A 19,968-nucleotide genomic window follows, 5' to 3' on the forward strand; every position below is an offset into this window, starting at 1 on the left:
TCGAGTTTTTGTTAAATCATTTTAAAAATCTTATTTGACATCGTTAGAACGGCTTGAGTCGGGATTACACGGCACTACTAACGAAGTCACGACGGCATACTGCAAGATTAAAATCAGCCGTTCTTCCATTCTCTGCATTGGCGCATCGCATCTATCTACCGTAGCACGGTTTCATCCTTAGATTCTCGTTTCATTTTTCTCTCTTTATGTTAGGAAGTCGGAGAGGTAGGTGCTGGTAGGAGAGAGTAAAATGGTAAGGTCTTATAGGGCCTCGTTCTTTGTCACAGAAAACAATAGCTGGCATGGCTCTGTGGAGGTCTCTTTACCTCGCTGCTTTTGTGAATTTAGGGATATGAGAATAAAAGAGAGAAAGGGTAAAAGCAAGAAAGAGAGAGAGAGGGAGACAGACAGACAGACAGAGAGAGAGAGAGAGAGAGAGAGAGAAAGAGAGAGAGAGATAGAGAGATTGGATAGAGTAGACGTAGAACTGCTCCTCCTTGCGTGTGGTTACACTTGAGCCTGTATTTGTTTGTACGATGTCGTAAACAAACGTTTTTCCATTTCGATTAAACGACATCTAAAAAGATTGTCAAATATTGATACACCCAACACTGTCGATTCTCCTTGAACTCAAAATATACATATACATTTAAAGACTATGATCGTATTCGCTGGATGTACGAATATAATTTTTTTTTCTGTTTTGTTACTTTTTCTTTTTCTTTTTTATTTATTTATTTTTATCTCATATCACTCTCGTAATATTCCCTAACGTTCAGCCATTTTGGATATAATACTCCATAGCAACATGCACATCGTCATAATGCATAATTTCGTGGTAGATGTTTCCCTTTAAAATTGAAATCAGATAAAAGTAGAGAGATTCATTTTTCGCAGTTCGACCGGTCGCAGTAATAAACGATTCGTAATAACAATTCGTTTGTTAAATCATATCAAATAATATGTTATTTGTAATACATTCTGTTTGTTATAAATTAAAGATAGTTCTTTTCTTTTTTTTTATTTGCAAGAAAATATAACAACAAAAATATCTTGAAAGTTTAGCTTTATATGAGCTATCTAACCGCATCTAAGCGATATCAATCATAATCATTTGTTTTTCGTTATTTGAGATATCCGAGTTCGTGTATAAAAGGTGTCAAGAGACTATACGATCTAAAAAACAATGATAAGTCATATAGACCAGTGGCCTGCTTCTACGTTTATTACAACCATAAAAGTTTAAGAGGGTCTGTGCTTCGTCTTGCTTCTCCTGGTCCAGGCAGTCCACTTTTAGACGGTAAAGGGTAGATGAGTCTGATTGGACGTTGGCGTCGGTAAAGCTAGTGGTTTGCGGTACCGATGATGAGAGGAAGGCTCTTAACTGCTGCGTACGCAGCCACTTTTCTTACGTATAAAACATCGTAATATTCCTTTCAAACTTTCTTCATTTTATATTTCTTTCTCTCTCTTCCTTTCTAAGATATTTATCGATCTGCAGAACATAAAATGAGATACATCTTTTCTGGTATTTAATTATAATTTTCTAACTTGGTTATCAATCACAAAACTTTTGATATGTAAATTTGTATTTTCTCCTTAATGGAATCAAGAAACAAGATCGTACATGCATAGTTAAAATAGATTTATCATGTTTGCCATATCGACGATCTATCACGCAACGATACCTTATAATGTTTGTCAGAATCTGTACACGAGCGTGCTACTTGTTGCTCTGTCTTAAAGCTGCCATTCGATAAATAAAAAAGATCTTTTTTGATTATTACGATATCCAAACGTTTTAAAAACCAGTACGATGAGATTTACTTATGTGATTAATATTCCCTCAAATTTTACGAGTTGGATGATTTAATAAAAACGTGTCTCAGCACAGAAAAAAAAAGGAAGAAAATATTTGCTCGTAAACGAACGTGTGAGAAACTATAAAAAAGTCAGCGATTTCGTGGATCAAACTCGCAGTTAAAGTCGCGGTTCAGGGTCGTTACATTTCTCCTTTCCCTTCCCTCCCCTTTTTACTCGCCCTCTGTCCCTTTTGCTTTATTTCGAGCAAACGAGCGTACTACAGCTAGTCTGTACAATAAAGTGAGTGATGCTTCGAGGACACGCGAATTATATTCTTCTTCGTCGTCACGATATAAAATCTTATAAAATTTCCGACGTTGTTATTTCTTATTGCTTTATCACCGTTCGGTTCTCTGTTCGCTATTTTTTCGGTCCCCCTTTTTCCTTTATTTATTTATTTATTTCTTTCTTTCACCTGTGTAAAAAATGACGAAGATAATACATGCAACGTTTCCAACGTTTCCAAGACGTCTCTTAAAAAATGAGGAGGTTTTGCCTGACACGACGTAAACGTCAATCTTTTTCAAGGTTTTACGAGACGATTCTAAGATCGATAGACGACTCACTCAAAGATTTATCGATGGTGAAAGATGACGAACGTGTTTCGAACTAGTGATGACACGAATCGCGAGTAAACGACGTGTATCGAGATTGTATTTAGATAGAAGGTCAAAGTTCACCTATGTTTCTACATACGACGTCGCAAAAGAGAAAAAAAAAGAAACAAGAGACGTGGGACAAATATATAGCGGAAGACCATAAGCCTTGAAGAAGCTATAACAACAAAAAAATATGCGCGTCTATCGGTTAAGCATCAACCTCTTTTTAGGATAGCAATAATTCGAAATTGTAAATCAACCGTAGAGACATCGGTAACGTGAATTTGCGTGCCAAAACGACCTTCGCCATGTTCTTCGGCCATTAAGAGCACCATTTCGAGTTCGCCAAGGTGTACGTGATTCGTGTGGACAGAAAAGGCCTTAGTTCAATTTATGTGAAGATGTATATCTCGAGGCCTCTCGTTAACGTTCCATTGTATTTTACACTGTGATTCTTGCCAATTGAAAGAAAGAAAGAGATAGATAGATGGAGAGAGATAGAGAGAGGTAAAGAGAGAGAGAGAATATAAGTCTAATTATAACATCAAAATTTATAATATATATGATATTGCCTACATAATAACGTTATTGTATATGCAGATCTAATTTCAAGTTGAAATTATAATGCGAAATCTTGGTGATACGAATTATTGAGGAACAATTAGAAAACATGAAAGGGAAAATTGGTCGCGTTGAAAACCGCGAATACGCGTTCTGTGGTAAAGTGCATCGTAAATTTGAAATGAAGGAAGAGAGAGAGAGAGAGAGAGAGAGAGAGAGAGAGAGAGAGAGAGAGAGGGGATAAGGGGGGAAAGAAAGGAAAGGAAAATTAACGTTGGTTGTAAAATATCGCTACGCATCATATCTGACAATTACCGGTAAACTTGGAATATATCAACGTCGACGATATGGCTTCTACTTCATCGTTATATTAGCAATAACACAAGTACTATGTTTCAGTCGGAAGTAATTACCGCAATACTACAATAATACGTTTTCCAAGTATCGAATTACGTTGGTAAACGAAGCAACGTTGAACTACTCGAGAATATTTTATTTTTCCATAAAAACATTTTTACGCTAATTTTGTTTCTTTGTTTCTTAAACTTAGAACTTTCTGAAATTCTTTCAGTTTTTTTGGATTAAAATATTGAAAGAGTAAAAGTCGACGTTTTTGTTCTATTTGAATTTCCTTTTTCCTTTCTTTATCTTTTCTGAGAAAATAATAAAGAGTATTATAAATTAATAATCGAAATCCATTCGACGTTTTCGACTAACTTCAAAATATCATTCCGCCAGTTTTCACCCAAATCTCATATAAATGTAATTTTCTAACTTTCATAGAATTGAAACTGCAGAGCTCTTTCATTTGACAATGTGTAACGATCGACGATTAATTTTAAGGTATAATACTCTCAGTCTGGGTAATTAAACGATACGATGTAGGATATCATTTAAGGAACGAACCGAACGATTTGTTTCCTCCAGTAAATTCCATTACTTCCGTGTCTCGAAATCTCGTTTCGAATCAATTCGAAAAATCCTTTGTAATGTCTATAAATCTACAAATAAGCAATAATCGTCGTTTACGTGGCAAGTAAAATTTCGAGGCCATAGATAGCCATATGAAAGAGTTTGCGGAAATGATGTTAGCCATAATCGAGTGTATGTAAATGTAGCTTACTCAAGAAAATCCAACAGACGCGCATACACGTACCAGTCGTCGGCTTATCCCTAAGGATTAGTTTCAGGCTCCTGCCTGCGTGACATTTCTGGAAGCAAGCTTGCATCTTTGTTACAAACATACGACGTGAAACGCTCGAGCGGATTTCTAACTTTTCTCTCTCTCTCTTTCTCTTCCATATAGTACACGAACGTGTCAACGAAATTATTTAATTCGTTTTTAATGAACACTGAAGAAGAAAATGGAGAATTTCCAATAAGTAGTTCATTAAATACTTTTGTGATCCATCGATGGAACCAGCGATATTGTCCTATTGCAATTTGTCCGTTCGAAATAGCGATTTGTCAGAGGAAGAACGAGCTGGAACGAAGCTGTTCAGCTTCAGCTTCTTTTCTCACATCTTTACAATGACGAAATGCTCGAAAGGAGAAAGAGGAAAGTAAGAAACTAGGAAGGAAGGAAGGAAGGAAGGAAGGAAGGAAGGAAGGAAGGAAGGAAGGAAGGAAAGAAAGAAAGAAAAAAGTAGTAGAGAAGTGGTAGTAACGATAGAGAGACGTTGCCTCGGGCAGCTTCCTTCACGTACTTGAACTACATTCTTGACTTCTTCAGTGTTCGCTACATGGATTTGAACGAGAAGTGGAATAGTAGGAGGAAAAGGAGGAGAAGTTAGAAGGAAGAGGAGAATGAGAGAAGATAGCTATCGTGGTCGATGATAGCGTTTACGGGACGATGAAAAGCCGTCGACGCATCGGTGACAGTAGAGTCGCTATTGTTGCATCTCGTCGACAGTGTCGCTGACAATGGGTGCAACATCAGGATCCCTCTCTTCGTCTCTTATTCCTCTCTCTGTTTCTCTCTCCCTCCCTCTCACTTCCCCCTTTTCACCGTTCCTCCACTTTTTCTCTCTCGTTTCTCCCTCTGCTTCTTCTTCCTCTCTTCCTCCCTTCTACCACCTCGCACACCACCCCTTTACTCCTCCTATCGTTCGACCACGCGGAAATAGACTTCGTCTCTTTTGTCTAGCCCTTCCGGCTGACTAGCCCACCTCTTCCTTCATCTATCTCACTCCAATTCTCTTCTTCGTACCCATTAAGTCCACGTAAAACGTCCGGTGCTACGAGCTATGCGTTCCTGGTTTTGATATTTCTCTTAGATTGTCAGTCCTGTCGGAAGGATATGGTTAGTTTGGATAGCTTCAAATTTAGGATTCATAGTCCGCATACTTGTGTTCGAGTTTTAGCGCACTTCATTACCATCTCGTAAATGATTTTCTATTGAGATATTACATGGTTACTGTCTATCTTTTTTCCTTTTTTTTGTTTTTTTTTTAATGTCATACGCTGTGAATAATTTTTGTTAAGCATCGTCCTTTATAAATGAATAGTACGTAAAAAGAAAACAAATGTAATAGATTGTACGAAATATAATAGCTGACAAAATAATAATTTAATTGATCCGTGGATATAAGAAGTTTATATTAAAGATAATCGATTGGATGTATTACAACTTGCTAGATTTCTCCGTATAAAAAAATAATCGGGTTACAAGATTTTTAATTTTGAATTCTATAAATGAACTGAATTATTTATATGCAAATATAATCACAAATATTTAATGACTGTAAATAATCGTTATATAAAAAAGTAAAATGAAAAGATAGCGAGCGTCATAAATTGAAATAGCGAATTTTAAGTTCTACATGCTTTGAAATTTGAGAGAATCAATCGTCGACGAGTGGCTTTGCCAAGACTACGTCACATCCGCCGCCGTTGGGAATTCGTAGGCGACGCGAATGGTGGTTACGATGCTGCTACTGTTACTGCTATTAGCTATTGCTATTACTGCTGTTGGTGTTGGTGATGGTGTTGGTGCTGTTGTTGCTGCTAGTACAATGCAGGACGCAGTGACTAAAAGTGGAAACATTTTATTCTGTCGAAAGGACACTGAGGGACAGAAGGTGTGCTATAGAGCATCAACGAGCACTCGAATTATTTCCTGATGCAAATGCGCCCTGCCAGTTACCTAGCTAGCTAGCTAGCTAGCTAGCTAGCTAGCGAGCGAGCGAGCGAGCGAGTGAACGAATGACATAGTACGCCGACACACGACAACACGAGCCTGGACGAGCTTTCGAAACTCACTGGTGATGCTCCAAATTCGAACCTAATCCCACCGAGAGGCATACTCATACGTATGGGTCAGTCACGATTTCGTTAAAACTTCATTCCCATGCATCGTTCATCTTCGTCTTCATGTTCTCCCATTGATATTTTTAACAGCTCAAACGAAGTATCGATAAGGCAGTAGATTTTGTTTTCTTTTTGTTTTTTGTTTTTGCATTTTTCCAACCAACTTATTTCTTCGCGAAGCAAATCGGACAACGATCGTATTCTTTTTTTATTTGTTTTTTTCTTCTTTTCTTTCTTCGAGATCGGAAACAAAGCGAAACAAATTTGATTCTATAAAGCGGATTCGTGCAATGGAAAATCTATAAGGGTATTTTCTTTTACCTTTTTTCTCGTTGAATGAGAGATCCTTTCGGAATTTCAGAGATCCATGGAATTTCCAAGGACTTCCAGGATTCATAACAATCAAATCAAGAAACAATATCAGAAGGTACGAGCCTCGATGCGCACATTACCAGAATGGTGCAGGAAATTTGATGGCACGATAACGAAAAAGGAACGTAGGCTCTAAATACAGTGGTATTGTCTAGAGCGTCATGCGTGATCGGACATTGAATATGTTCGGGCAAGGATATTCGAGCCCTTTGACGCGGATAAAACGCCTCTGACAACGGGAATTCATCAAATGAATTTATGGGACTAATATTTAGTCCGTCGATATCGACATTTGATAGGAAATAGGAGGCAGTGTTGCGAATGGTATCGAATTGCATCTGATCGGTCGGACTTGTTTCTTCTGTTACTACTTAACATTTTCATAACGATACTCGAAACGAATGTTTTAATGATTCGCACGTCATTTCTACTTCACTTTTCCATTATATTTCAATTACACTTTTTTTCTATTAAATCAATTATCCATAAATCACTCTTCCTCTCTTTTTCTCTTCCCTTTAATCATTACAATTACTCCGAAAGGTAAATCCTCTTTTTGAACGTTTTCGTTCACTTAAGTACGATCTTTAATTTTCATCTTAGTGATCGAACAAGGAATAGAATTATATATCGTCGATCTTATCTTCTATTCTTATTTCAAAGCGGAAAAGCCGTTAGGCCTGTTTCTTAATGACCCTAGAGAGTACCTATATTCGCCCTTAACGTTGCAAAAATCGCACGCTTTCTAGACGATTAATCTCACACCTGCCGGCCTTGGCCCCGGAAACGAAAAGGTGTACGCGAGTCAAGGACATGCATGCAACTTCTCTTATCGCGGCAATCGATACGGCCGAATAAGGATAGACCGTGGCTTTTCATCTTGCGTGACCGCATAGCAAGGGAAAAGTTCGAATCGACGTTGGTTTTAATCGGGTACGTGGGCGGAACCGTTATTGAGGTCGTCCAAGACTTACAACGACTTCTTCCTGCGTGCGTGTTTATTATTACTTACATATGTATGAGTTAACGAAGAGTAAATGTTCTTCTCCCGTTAATTAGTAACAGTCACGGAAGGAAATTCGAAGTGTCTAAGGTCGTAATAGTTTCTTACACGTCTTCATGCGAAGAAGAATAAGAAGAATAAGAAGAAGAAGAAGAAGAAGAAGGAGAAAAAGAAGTGGAGCTAGAATTAACAATAAAATAATGACGGCAACACGTTCAAAGATTAGCTTATGAATGTATACGAGGTGAAAGGTTAAATCTATTTGAAAAAGATTACCAATCATATAATACAGTATGTGGCACAGTTTCTCTCTCTTTTCTTCTTCTTTTTTTTGTATTTCATGGTAAACAATGAAACGATACATTGATACCTGACATTGAGTAAAAGAAAAAAGGAGAGAAAGATAGATAGATATAAAGACAGAGAAGAAGAGAGTGAGAGAGAAAGAGGAAAGAGAGAAATAGTTCAACAGTAGTACACGGTAGGCCGATATTTTTCTTTTCTTCTTCATTGGAGAAAAGAAGGGTAGAATGTGAATCGGCAAAGCAACGGAGACGCGTTAACGCATTTGCTCGGTGGTGAGGAGGAAGGTGGGTGTTGGGGTGGTGGTAGTCGTATACGCGCGCGCGAGAGAGAATCGGCGGAGGATACGTCGGAAGATGAACGCGAAAAGAGAGAGAGAGAGAGAGAGAGAGAGAGAAATAGAGAGAGAAAGGAAAGGGAAAGGGAGAGGGAAAGCGGTAGGTAGAGGTGGTGCTGATGGAGGAGGTGGTGGATTGTTCAGGAACGTGTCGAAAGGGTCCGCGTGCCCGGTTATTTTAAAGAATTAGACTTGTCCTACCACTTATCGTCGTGAAATAAATATAACTGAGTAAAAAAGGACGAGGAGGCAGGATACGACAAGTATGCAGAAAGATTGGAAAGATATGACAGAAGAGAGGTAAAAAAAGAAGGGTGGAAAGAGGGAGAAGAGAAAAAGAAAAAATGTATCATAAAGAGAGAGAATAAAGGGGAAGAAGAGGGAGGGGAGTAGATTTAATGGAGGGGTGGTATGTTTGGAGAAAGGGGAGAAAGATCAAATGAAAACGGAGAACTAACAGGATAAGGGGGAGAGAGAAGGAAAGAGAGAAAGACTGCGTGCGCAGTAGTAGGGATTCTGTGTAGAAAGAGATGGAAAGAGCTAGATAGATAGAGAGAGAAAGAGAGAGAGAGAGAGAGAACGAGGGAGCGAGTGAGAGAGGGAGAAAGAGGGAGGAAGCACCAGGAGACCGAGGCTGCGGCGTAGCCTCAGTGCCGGCGCAGTGGCCGGGCCATCGTGTCCTGTGGCCAGGTTTTCGTGCTCTTCTCTTTCCACTTCTGATCCTATTGATAGTCACACACGTTCCTTGAAGTAAGCATCCTTCTCGAAAGCTTGTCGCGAGTCTCTTTCGCGAGCCTCCTTCTGCCCGTTTCTTCTTCTCCTCTTCTTTTCTTTCTTCGTCCTATCCTCTCCTGTCCTTTCCTCTTTGTCTTCCTCTTTCTATTTTCACCCTTATTCCTATTCCTTTTCTTTCCGAAATTTCCCTCGGTTTTTCTCCACCCTGTCTAAACTCCTTCCCTTTCCTTTCTTCTCTCTTTTAAAATTCTTTTTCCCTTCTCTTCCTTTCTTCCTTAATTTCTTTTAATCTCTTCCCGTTCTAATCAACGTTTATGCGATACGCACGCATACGTACAGGACATTCGCAAGGACACACACACGTATATCGACCCAGTGCGATGCCGGACGTGGTCGGTGGTCGTCGCGACGCGATGTGAACTTCGGTGAAATAGAGAGAGAGAGAGAGAGAGAGAGGGAGGAAAAAGAGAGAGAGAGAGAGAGAGAGAGAAAGAGAAAGAGAGGGAGGACGGATTCTTTTCCTCTTTGTCGAACATAATCTGGTGTGATTCTGGAATTTTCTTGTTTGTTCATTGTGTTCTTCAACGAATTCTTCGAGAGAACGAGGAGCTAGAGAGACTCAAATAGTTAGATAGATAGATAGATAGATACATCAATCGAGATATTAGAATATCGAATAGGTGTTTGTTGATAAAGGATAATAACTCGTGAAACAGAGTGAAAGAAACAGCGTTTCTTTCTGCCGGGCAACAGCAGCCGGGAGCATCAGGGTGAAGAGGTGGGAGCCATGCCGCCCGGGCGAACTTCCCTCGAGGCAGCCAGCAGGATCGTCGAGCTACCGCCTTCCTGTCCTTCGAGACTACCAGCTGTGGTTTCTGATCGCCTCCATTGAGGTAAGTTGCGTTATGTCTTCTTTCGATGATTCCCGTTATCATCTCTCTTTTACTTCTGCCGACATTTGAATCAAGTTTTCGGGATAACATTTGGGATAACCATCCTGCACTAGGTGCACTTCTCGACTCCATCATTTTGTATTTTCTTCAGAAGCAATCGAACCTGTGAGCAGTCGTCTTGTTATCTAAGAAGTTATCTCGATGCGTCTTGACGGTTGTCGACGAATTTTCTAAGTTTCTAGACGTTGGCATCATTAATTAATGGTTCCACGAGGACCTTGTTTATGAACGTTTTAAGGGAGGATTCTTGATATTCGAAGAGAGCTTTGCGTATTAAAATATTTCTCATCTCGTCAATATATATCATGTATTATGCATTGTTGCTGATATAGATTTTCCATAAATCTTCATGTCGTGACTTCGAAACTTTCAAAGAAGTATCTCATAACGACAACGTATTAACGTAAACATATTTGTTATGTAACTTCGTTTTCTAGGATTTTTTTTTTCTTTTAAATTATTCTATCAACGAAGAAAATTTATAACAGTGTGTATAGTCAAACGTGTAGATCATTGGAAAATAGAACGTGACTTCATGAAAGAGTATTATTGACATTTTTTTTTAGGAAGCTCGTTCGAGAATCCTGTTTAAATTCTTTACGCGCATGACAATTTGGACGTGCTGTTTCGCATGACGCGATGTTTAGACTGTTGTCCTTTAGTGAGCTTCCTTATACGATAGGGTTTCAAGGATGATCGCTTGGCAACCGCGTCATCCGAGTTTGTAAGATCCTCTTGTCTCTTCTTTTTTTTTTAATCTCTTTATTTTTTGCATCTCGCTTAAGTAATCCTTCTTATACTTCAACTTTCACAATCCTTTGATCGAAACTTTTGCGAATAATTCATAAAATAGTCGATGGACTCTAAAATCAGTGTTTCCTCGTAGTAGAAGTGCTTACATTATGCACGTCCTCGTGTTTCGCAAACACGTGTCATAAGTGTCAATCATGGTGTCACATAGACGTCCTTCGAGACTAGTTTGCAGCTAGCTTTGTAGCTTTCGCGATAATTATCTCAAAACTCGGCAGGATTAGCGTCACGTCGAATTAATTAACGATTATCATACTCAACGTTTCTAGTTTCAGGATTGACTAATTTGTTTGAAATTTCTCAAAGACGAAAGAAAAATACAAAAGACGAATGATGTTCCATCAAAGACCCGATTATTGTTATTAAATTAATAAATGATAAATGATTCAAAGAATAGAAAGAGATATCGTTTTATATCAACGTTTCCGTCGTGAAAACGCTATACAAAACTACATTAATTTGCGTCTTAATTTTAATCAAAATACGATCATCGATAGTTTCTTATTTAATAGACTTTTTCCGAGTAATATAAGATCCGCTTTTGTGCGAGCTTAGAAGCTTGGCTCTTAATAAGGTAGGATGGAAATTCACGACAAGACTAATTTCTATACTCAAAGTGAACCAACGGCAAATTATAATTCGCTTTCGGCGATACATACTACTAATAATGATGATAATAATAATAATAATAATATATTATTTAATGTGCAAGTGTGTGAGTGGACGGCAAAACATGAAAGTTAGAAAGTATGAGAGCAGACGTGAGGGTGTATGCGTGAGAACGATATAAGTGGATACGTCACGAGTATCCAAATAAGAGAAAACTCAAAATTTCGTCTAGAGTAGCGAGAAGTTGATTATAAAAATTACCATATTTGAGTATAGAGATGACGAAAGGACATTCTCTAAGCACTATGTAAAAATGATAAAAGAGAAGTCTGAAAATTTGCTCGTATTGCGCGAATTAATCAAAGAAATATAAAGAAATGTTAAGAAGTGTCAAATAATATTTTATTAGTAGATAAGATATTCCTGCTATATTATCTTTTTATTATCTTGTATATATTTAAGGTAACCATTAAAATATAATATATTTTTTTTCTTATCCGAGTTATTTTTTCATTCCAAATCTTAGATAGATATACATGCAAATACGAGGGAGTTAGTTAATTAAATTAGCTCGTCGTAATCGACGAGGTAAGATCGGCCGAAGATCTCAGGGATTTTCCATGCAGATAAAAGAAAGTGAATTCGATAGAACGATTAGATGTCTCTGTTACAGAATCCTCTTTTACATGAGTGTCTTTAAAATTCTCTTTACACACGTTGAACTAAAAAAGAATAATTAATCGAGTGCTCTTTCAGTGTTCTCTTGAATGATTCAACGAGCAGTAATTAAGTAGGTATGTAGTATTGATCAAGGCAGGAAATCCGTGAACGTATAACGTCGTGATTTCTCTAAATCTATAGTCTTCGCTCGTATTACTGTGTTACGTTCTGCGTGATCGACATGACGGTAAATAATAATAGATTGCGTGTACGAAATGTTCACGTAGATCATAGCTTACGATATTTCCTTCGACGTTCTAAACTAACACGCTATCTTTTAATTTTATCGAGAAAAACTCTTTCATTAGAATAAATAAAGAGCCATTAACTATGTCCTAAGTATCATTATGATCTAATTAACCACGAAATGTTCTATTGTAACGATTACAAGTTTTGTCGTGTATATGTTACAAAGTGTGATCATTAATTCCACCTATGACATCCATTACTTGCAAGCGAGGCAATGCTTCTAATCCCGCATTATGTCGGTATGATTTACATTAGAAATAGGCTTTAATTCAATTGGGAATTATTATAATATAATGATTATAATATATTACTGGGTTTGCTAAAATCACCGGTAATGTTTACAGACTCGATCATAAATCATCGAACCAACAGTCACGTTTGATCATAATTTCGATAGATCTGTGGATTTTTCTCCTATTATTGGATCAAATCAGCAGGTGGGGTGAGATAGGGTAAGGTGGGGTGGGGTGGAAGAGACCGAGCTGGAAATTAAATCGGTCGAATTGGCAAATGAGTTTGGCAAATTTGCTAATCGGAGGAGACTCGGCGTACGATGTGTTAATCTCACGGCTTCAATTTTCGATTTCGAGTATCCACGCGTACACGCGTCTCACTCTAGTTGTTTCCATTTCTATCTCTTTCTCTATCTGTCTCTCTAGTTCTTGTATCTATGTGTGTGCACTTTGTATCCGCAAATTGTTAAACCTCCTCTATAATCGCTTGTTAGGGCGAAAATGGATGGTCGATTGTGCGGTAGTAGTTACGTAGTCGTGGAAGAGGAAGAGAGAGACAAAGAGAGAGAGAGAGAGAGAGAGAGAGAAAGAGAGAAAGAAAGAAAGAGAGAGAGAGAGAGGAAATTAAAAACTAAACGAAATTCTAAAAAATTTTTGCGAAGATTAATAATAATTAGAAGCAGCAAGAAGTTTGTTTCTCTCTCTCTCTTTCTTTCAACAAACCATGCTAATTATAAGTCCAAGAAAAGAAGATTCTCTTTGTTTTTTATTACACCCATTTTCTCCCAAACGTTAAGCGACCTTCCTTTCGCTTTTTAATTCTTTCTGGCGTAAGTTAATAGACTTAAGACAGACACAGATGCGTAGACGATTTCTCGCTGTTATAATTGTATCCTATATTATTTTTAATACCGATCATTAAGAGATGAAAGTTTGAATAAGTACACTTATGATCCAGTTAGTATCATTCTTCGAGAATTGCCATCTGTGATTTTTTCTGTCGTAATCGAAATCGCGAGGAGATTGCTTAGATAAAATTTTTTGGATATTTTTTTCTTTTATCTTTTTCTTTTTACATACAAAATCGAAGTATCTATGTAGAACGATCGGCTGATTTAACACTTATCGTAACTACTTGCGCGCGATTTATCTCCTCGATCGTCAAAGGTTCCTTTGTTCGCACTATTCTGAATTATATCGTCAGTGATAATACTGACGGTGGTGGTAACTTCAGTTCGGAAAACTCTTGATTAAAGAATGTCTTAGGTATTATTCGATATAAAAGACTCGACTTGTTGGTGAGATCTTTGTTATCTTTACGAGGACTCCTGAGATTTCGTGAAAGCGTCCGAGTTTCGTATAAGAAACAAAGAAGGAAAACGATGCTGGGAGTTGGAGTAGAACAAGCAAGTAGACGAATTTAAAAAGAAAGAAGTGAATCGGAAAAGAAAAAGAGGAAAAGATAGAGAGAGAAAGAGAGATGGAAAATCCTTATTTTCGCAACTTTATCACCCTCTTTCTTTTTCTTTTCTCTGTCCCTTTAATACGAAAAAAGTACAAATAAATTCGCTTTGTCGATTCTCCACCGATATATTACTGAAATTTTTATTTGTTTCGTGAGTTTTTTATGAGAATACAAAGTTAATATCTGCAATTTCATTTCTCTCTCTCTCTCTCTTTCTCTGTTCTGTATTAAGTATGCATTCAACCTAGGCAAAAGTTTATGGAAACGAGTCCGAAATTCGTCGTTAGCGATAATTAATTATTTTACTATCTCTGTAGACAAGAAAGATTGCTATGGGGAAAGTTTAAACAGCGATACGTACGACTACTCTGATTATACAACTTCGGTTCTACCTACACATGCTTCATTCCGTGTTACGAGGAAGTGCTATGACTACCAGAGAATAGATTCCCATTATTCACAATCTCGGTGTTGAGAGATACTTCCAAATCGATATCAGTGGTTTCAAATAAATTTAACTAGAATGACGTGCATCTAGATAGAATAATCCATTTCAAATGAGTCATTTACTTTTTCTCAAATAATTTTTCAATATTAACGTCGAACGATTATATCGGAGTGGGATCCGATTCTATATATCAATCATTCTATATTATCACGTTTCCACTTTTAAGTAATACGTTTCATAAATAATCGAGTGTCTGTCAAACGTAACGAAATTTCGTTTTGTTCTATCGATATGTCGGATTTTTCGTAAAAAACGAAAAAAAAAGAAAAAAGTTAATTAAGAATCTCTCGAATAGAAAAAATTAACTCTTTCAGGTTGCTTTTTCTTTTCTTTTCTTTTTTTTCATTATCAAAATTTGAAAAAAGAAATATATATCAATTAAGAAAAATCACGAGTTGACGATAATAAACCATCAAGGCAATTCGATGACAAGAGTTTGTCCTTAACGTTTAAGTCACCTACATTTGTTTGTTCGAAGAGAATTCAGAAAGTAAGACTTTTGGAACTCCTTCGACCACTATTAATTTTCTGCATCACGCTGTCACGAGTAGTTCGATCAACTGAGCAAACGAGAGAGTAATAACTTTCTTTGTGTATTCTGTAGAACGACGAAAATTGCTCGACAGTAGGGAGTCCTCTCTCTCTCTCTCTCTCTCTCTCTCTTTCTTTTTCTCTTTATATATATATATATATATATATATATATATATATATATATATATATATATGAGCAAATCTGGATGGAGCGTTTCTCTACTCCCTGAATTTTAGTAAATTTGTTAGTAACTTCGTCATGTTCTTTTACTTTTTAGGAGAAACAACTTCTCGACGAACTAACTTCTTCCTCGAGTTTCTCGCGAAAACACATGACACAACCTTAGCGTGAACTAATGAGAAAAAAAAAATGTAAACTAAATTATGAGGTTAACTTTAAAAGGATATTGTATCGATTCCGACGATTGCATTCAACTATTTGCGTTGCTGTTGTTGTTCTTGTTCGGACGTAATCTGTTGTTAGGACGAATTCTCGGGGAGGATAGACAAGAAACGTGTATCGTAACATTTCCTACGGATGCGAGATAACACCATTGACGGTGTAGGAAGGATCGTTTGACAGTGAAACAATGGATGTTCCTCGGGTGAATCCGATAGGACGTAATAACGTAAACTGGAAGAACAGACCGTATTAGGATAGACGAGGTCAATAAAAGATCGTGTTAAAACTAAAAGATTTAGCTATAAAAGTGTTCGTAATGACGATAAATCTACTGATCTTATATATACATATATTCATACATGTATATATGTATATCTACGTGTATTATATATATATATATATATATATATATATATATATATATATATATATATCACCATAAGATAAGATATAATATATGTAACATATATCTATATAAGATAAATATATATATATAAATACTTTCTGAATCCACAGAATAAAATCATACATGAAGAACGTTATTAGACAAGAAGCTATCAAGTAAATCTTTTTGTCAAACATACATTAGAAATTCTTGCGATTAAAGGATTTTCGTCTAAAAACATTTGGTCGGCGGACGAATGGCAAACACTTGTTCTACATTCGAATGGTTTATGAAGTTGCCTTACGACTTGCATATTCACTCGCAGGATTTCCTCAGTCCGTGACCGTAACAACGGAATTCTCTCATCAAATTTGGCAACCAACGAGTTTGTACTGATTTTAGCTAAACTCCATTCTCAGTCCATTCTCAACTCTCTTTGAGAGAAGTAAGGACATGTTCTCTAATCTACGTACATAGGTGGCTTATTGTACTATTGAGGAAAACATAATTAGTTACAACAGTTAGCAACATTGGGACGTTCGATCGGAATGTCTTCTAGCTTAAGTGAATGAAAGGCTGCAAACACAATATTAATTGGCAGCTAATTAAGAGTATGTGGATAGCCGATATTTCGTGTTCGGGTCGGATCAGAAATTTTCACATCGAATCGACATTCCCAAATTTTGTAATATTCATGTATCCGAAATCGTGGGTACCCGAACTTTATAAACTTTCGATATCCCGACCCGATCCGACCCGATTCACTAGCAGTTAAGTCTTCGCTGCAGTTAAGCGTGTAACACCATAAATTGCAGTAACATAGGAACTACTTTTACGTTACTAAACTACTTTTGTCACCTTCATTTCCACGTAACTCAACAAATACGACTACTTTCTATGACCCACTAAAGAAAATAAATTATTAATTGTCATCGAACTCGACAAAAATTAATTAGCGTAAGTCAAGAAATCTTCATCTAAGCATTTTTTGATCAATTTTGAAGCAAACCAAATTGCTTATATTTCATCCAGTTAAGTATCTTGATTGATAACGAACCTCGAACTTATTTTTATTTCTCGATAGGATCTGACAATTTTTACGATTGACATTGTCCCGGATTTGTTTTATTACAGAACGGTTCGTTATTATAACGAATAGTAATGGCCTTGTTTAGAAATGGATGACTTTTCCGTAGAAACGGAATGAATATTTTATCGTAATACGAGTATGAAAAAAGTATTAGTTGAACTATCTTGTGAATCTAATATATTTGTGAGTGAGGAGAAAGAAGGGAAGAAAAGGAAAAAAAAAATCGAAATGATGTTTATGATAGGCGAAACTCGATGAGAAGTTTCAGTTGGATCAATAGCGGTATAACACAACCCATCAGCCTCAACCAGCTACGGTTTACGGTAACGATTCAATTTTTCCTAGGTAAAAATCCTATTCAGTTGGTGGTTGCACTCACGCGAACTCCATCGAAAACTTTTGCTACCGGTCATGGATTCTTTCAGTTTTCCAATGTGAATTTTCACGGATAGATTTTTTTTTTTTTAAATTCCATTCCTCTCTCAAGTTTTAATTGTTGTTATTATCACGAGAGTGCGAAGTACATATCGGAAATTTTATTTTTTTCAATTCGTTCGTCTCCTATCTACTTTTGTAGTTTTATATTTTCGTTGCAGTTCGCTCGAAAATACTTCCATTTTGTGATTACTTTCGCATTTTTCCGACCCTTTGTCTCCTCTTCTATCTCTTATATACCAGTTTAAATTACAATGCTTGAAATGGAAAAAAATATATTAATCTTTACGAAAAAATATTTTTGAAAGATAGTTCTATCCAATCAATTGAATATTAAATCGAATATGTCAAATAACGTGTGTTTTCCATTAGATTGCCATCTTTCTACTAGATTGCTATCTTTTAGAAAAGGTTGTCATTATGACGACCGATATTATCAAGTAATCGCGTTCTTCTATCTAAAACAACAGAGAGAATATTTCAAAAGACTGAATTTCAAGTAATTACTATGATCACGATGGCCACTGATTCTCGTTACATAAAACCTTTGATATTTTACTCCGGACTTATTATTTTATTTACATAAAATTTTGTTGTAAAAATAGAATAGAGAGAGAGAGACAGGGAGAGAGAGAGAGAGAGATGGAAAGAGAGAACAACCGAGAATGTAAGCGTGCAATAGAAAACGGTTCCAAGCATAGAATTTACAGCGATAAAAATGCTGACCATCTGACTTTTTAATTCTCGCAATGCTCCATTTTGCTTGGGAATTCGCCGGTAATTTTGTCTTTTATCATTTCATGCTTTTTCTCCCGCATATTATTGTATTTAAAGTTCCCGATATTTTTACGAGATTCACTATTTCGGTAATTATATATATATATATATATATATATATATATATATATATATATAAAATTCATTTATCCAATTTATTATACTTTTTCTTTTTTCTTTTTTTATCTTCTGCACCGAAGACAGAAAAATCGTTTAATTCGGGTCGAAAGCTTTATTTCTTTTTCTTCCTTCTTCTTCTCGCGTTTGCGTTTTCATCTTCAAAGAACGTAGTCCGATGAATAGAACTAACATAGTGTTAAAACGGCAAATTTATTTCGATAACGATCGTTCCTTCCTATAAGACCATTGATTTGCTTATCGTCGACGTAACGCCCGTTTTTTCAAACTTTTCCGATATTTCCAATTTAAAAAAGCTCGATAATGGAGGCGATAGAAGAGTGGGGGAGACCTCAAGTCTTCAACGCTTCGATTAAATTTGTAAAGTTTCGCTTCGTTTCCATGTCGCTAGAGCTTCACGTAGCCTCTTCCCGATGGTTCGGAGCTTATTTCTCGCTATTTCGAAGCTTTTGCTAACGGGCAAGGCTTATCCAATTCGATTCATCGTAGTTCGCGGTATAACGTATTTTTACAAGCTCTTTCTAACTCCTTCAAGGTCCTTCTTCAGTTTTTTAAATGGAGAGGAAATGAAGAAAGACAGAAAGAGATTAAGAGAAGAGTTATTAATTTGCGGATAAAAGTTTCAATAACTGCAATTTGTAACAGACATTATAACTTATGAAACATAGGATATGTACGATGTGATTATTTCTCTTTCTCTTTTTTTGTCTCTCTTTCTCTCTCTCTCTCTTTTTTGTTCTTTTTATTGGACAATGCTCTCGGTAGTTTGAATATCCGTTACGAATTATTCGCCATTTGTTATTTCGCAGCGTCGACCCTCTTTCCAAATCTCTCGATTCTCTTGTACACAACAACGGTGTTTACCTGCTCGATATTTCAATATTTCGTATTAAACGGTCTAGTTCGATTTTTCAAACGTTCTAGACAATCTTCACTAACATCCCCATCTATTCCGTTCTCTTCGTTTTATTCGCGAACGATCTTATTCTTGTTTTTCGTTGCTCTTAAAGGAGTTCATTTTTCAAGTCGCTTTACGTTCCAGTATCGAATAACATCGAATATTTGCGAAGTTTATTTTTTTTCCTCTTTTTTTTTTAAACATATACAAACAACAACGTGAAACAATCAAAGTTGAGAATTTATTATTAGACCAGGTCAACAGGTAAATCGATTTCGAAAGACGCTTGTAATTAATTCCGGTGTCGATTAATATTAATAAAATCGTGTGGATTGTTCATGAATTGTAAAAAACGTTACTTATTTTATGAGCTTATATCGTGAAAATAATGACACGAGGGAGAAGAAAAATATCCGCTTCAGTTTTCTTTCTCTCTCTCTCTCTCTCTCATTTTTTTCTATATTTCCATCTTTCTTTCTCAGGTCACATAGTGTCGGTTAAAAGAGACAAAAAATTCTACGTCGTTAAAGTAGTATGTCGTATCAACGAAGTATCCTTCAAGAAAAGACTTTCAGTAGTAAGATAGTAAAAAAAAAAGAAAAAGATAAATTGGATGAAAGCAAAATGTTGTATCACATCGTTACATTTTTATTTATTTTATTGGACATGCTCACGCAGTA

General features: G+C 36.5%; 1 protein-coding gene across 3 annotated transcripts in view; it reads left to right on the forward strand.

Moving 5' to 3' along the window:
- The first annotated feature begins 8,997 nt into the window (after positions 1 to 8,997).
- The window catches only part of LOC127062264 (inactive dipeptidyl peptidase 10), a 90,582-nt gene continuing 79,611 nt past the window's right edge, over positions 8,998 to 19,968 (forward strand). For all 3 annotated transcript variants that reach the window (XM_050990150.1, XM_050990149.1, XM_050990152.1), the window contains exon 1: positions 8,998 to 9,975. The gene's annotated coding sequence lies outside the window, so the exon portion shown is untranslated. The remainder of the gene's footprint in view (positions 9,976 to 19,968) is intronic.

The sequence above is a fragment of the Vespula vulgaris genome, chromosome 3 (genome assembly GCF_905475345.1).
Source record: "Vespula vulgaris chromosome 3, iyVesVulg1.1, whole genome shotgun sequence".
In the NCBI taxonomy this organism is placed as follows: domain Eukaryota; kingdom Metazoa; phylum Arthropoda; class Insecta; order Hymenoptera; family Vespidae; genus Vespula; species Vespula vulgaris.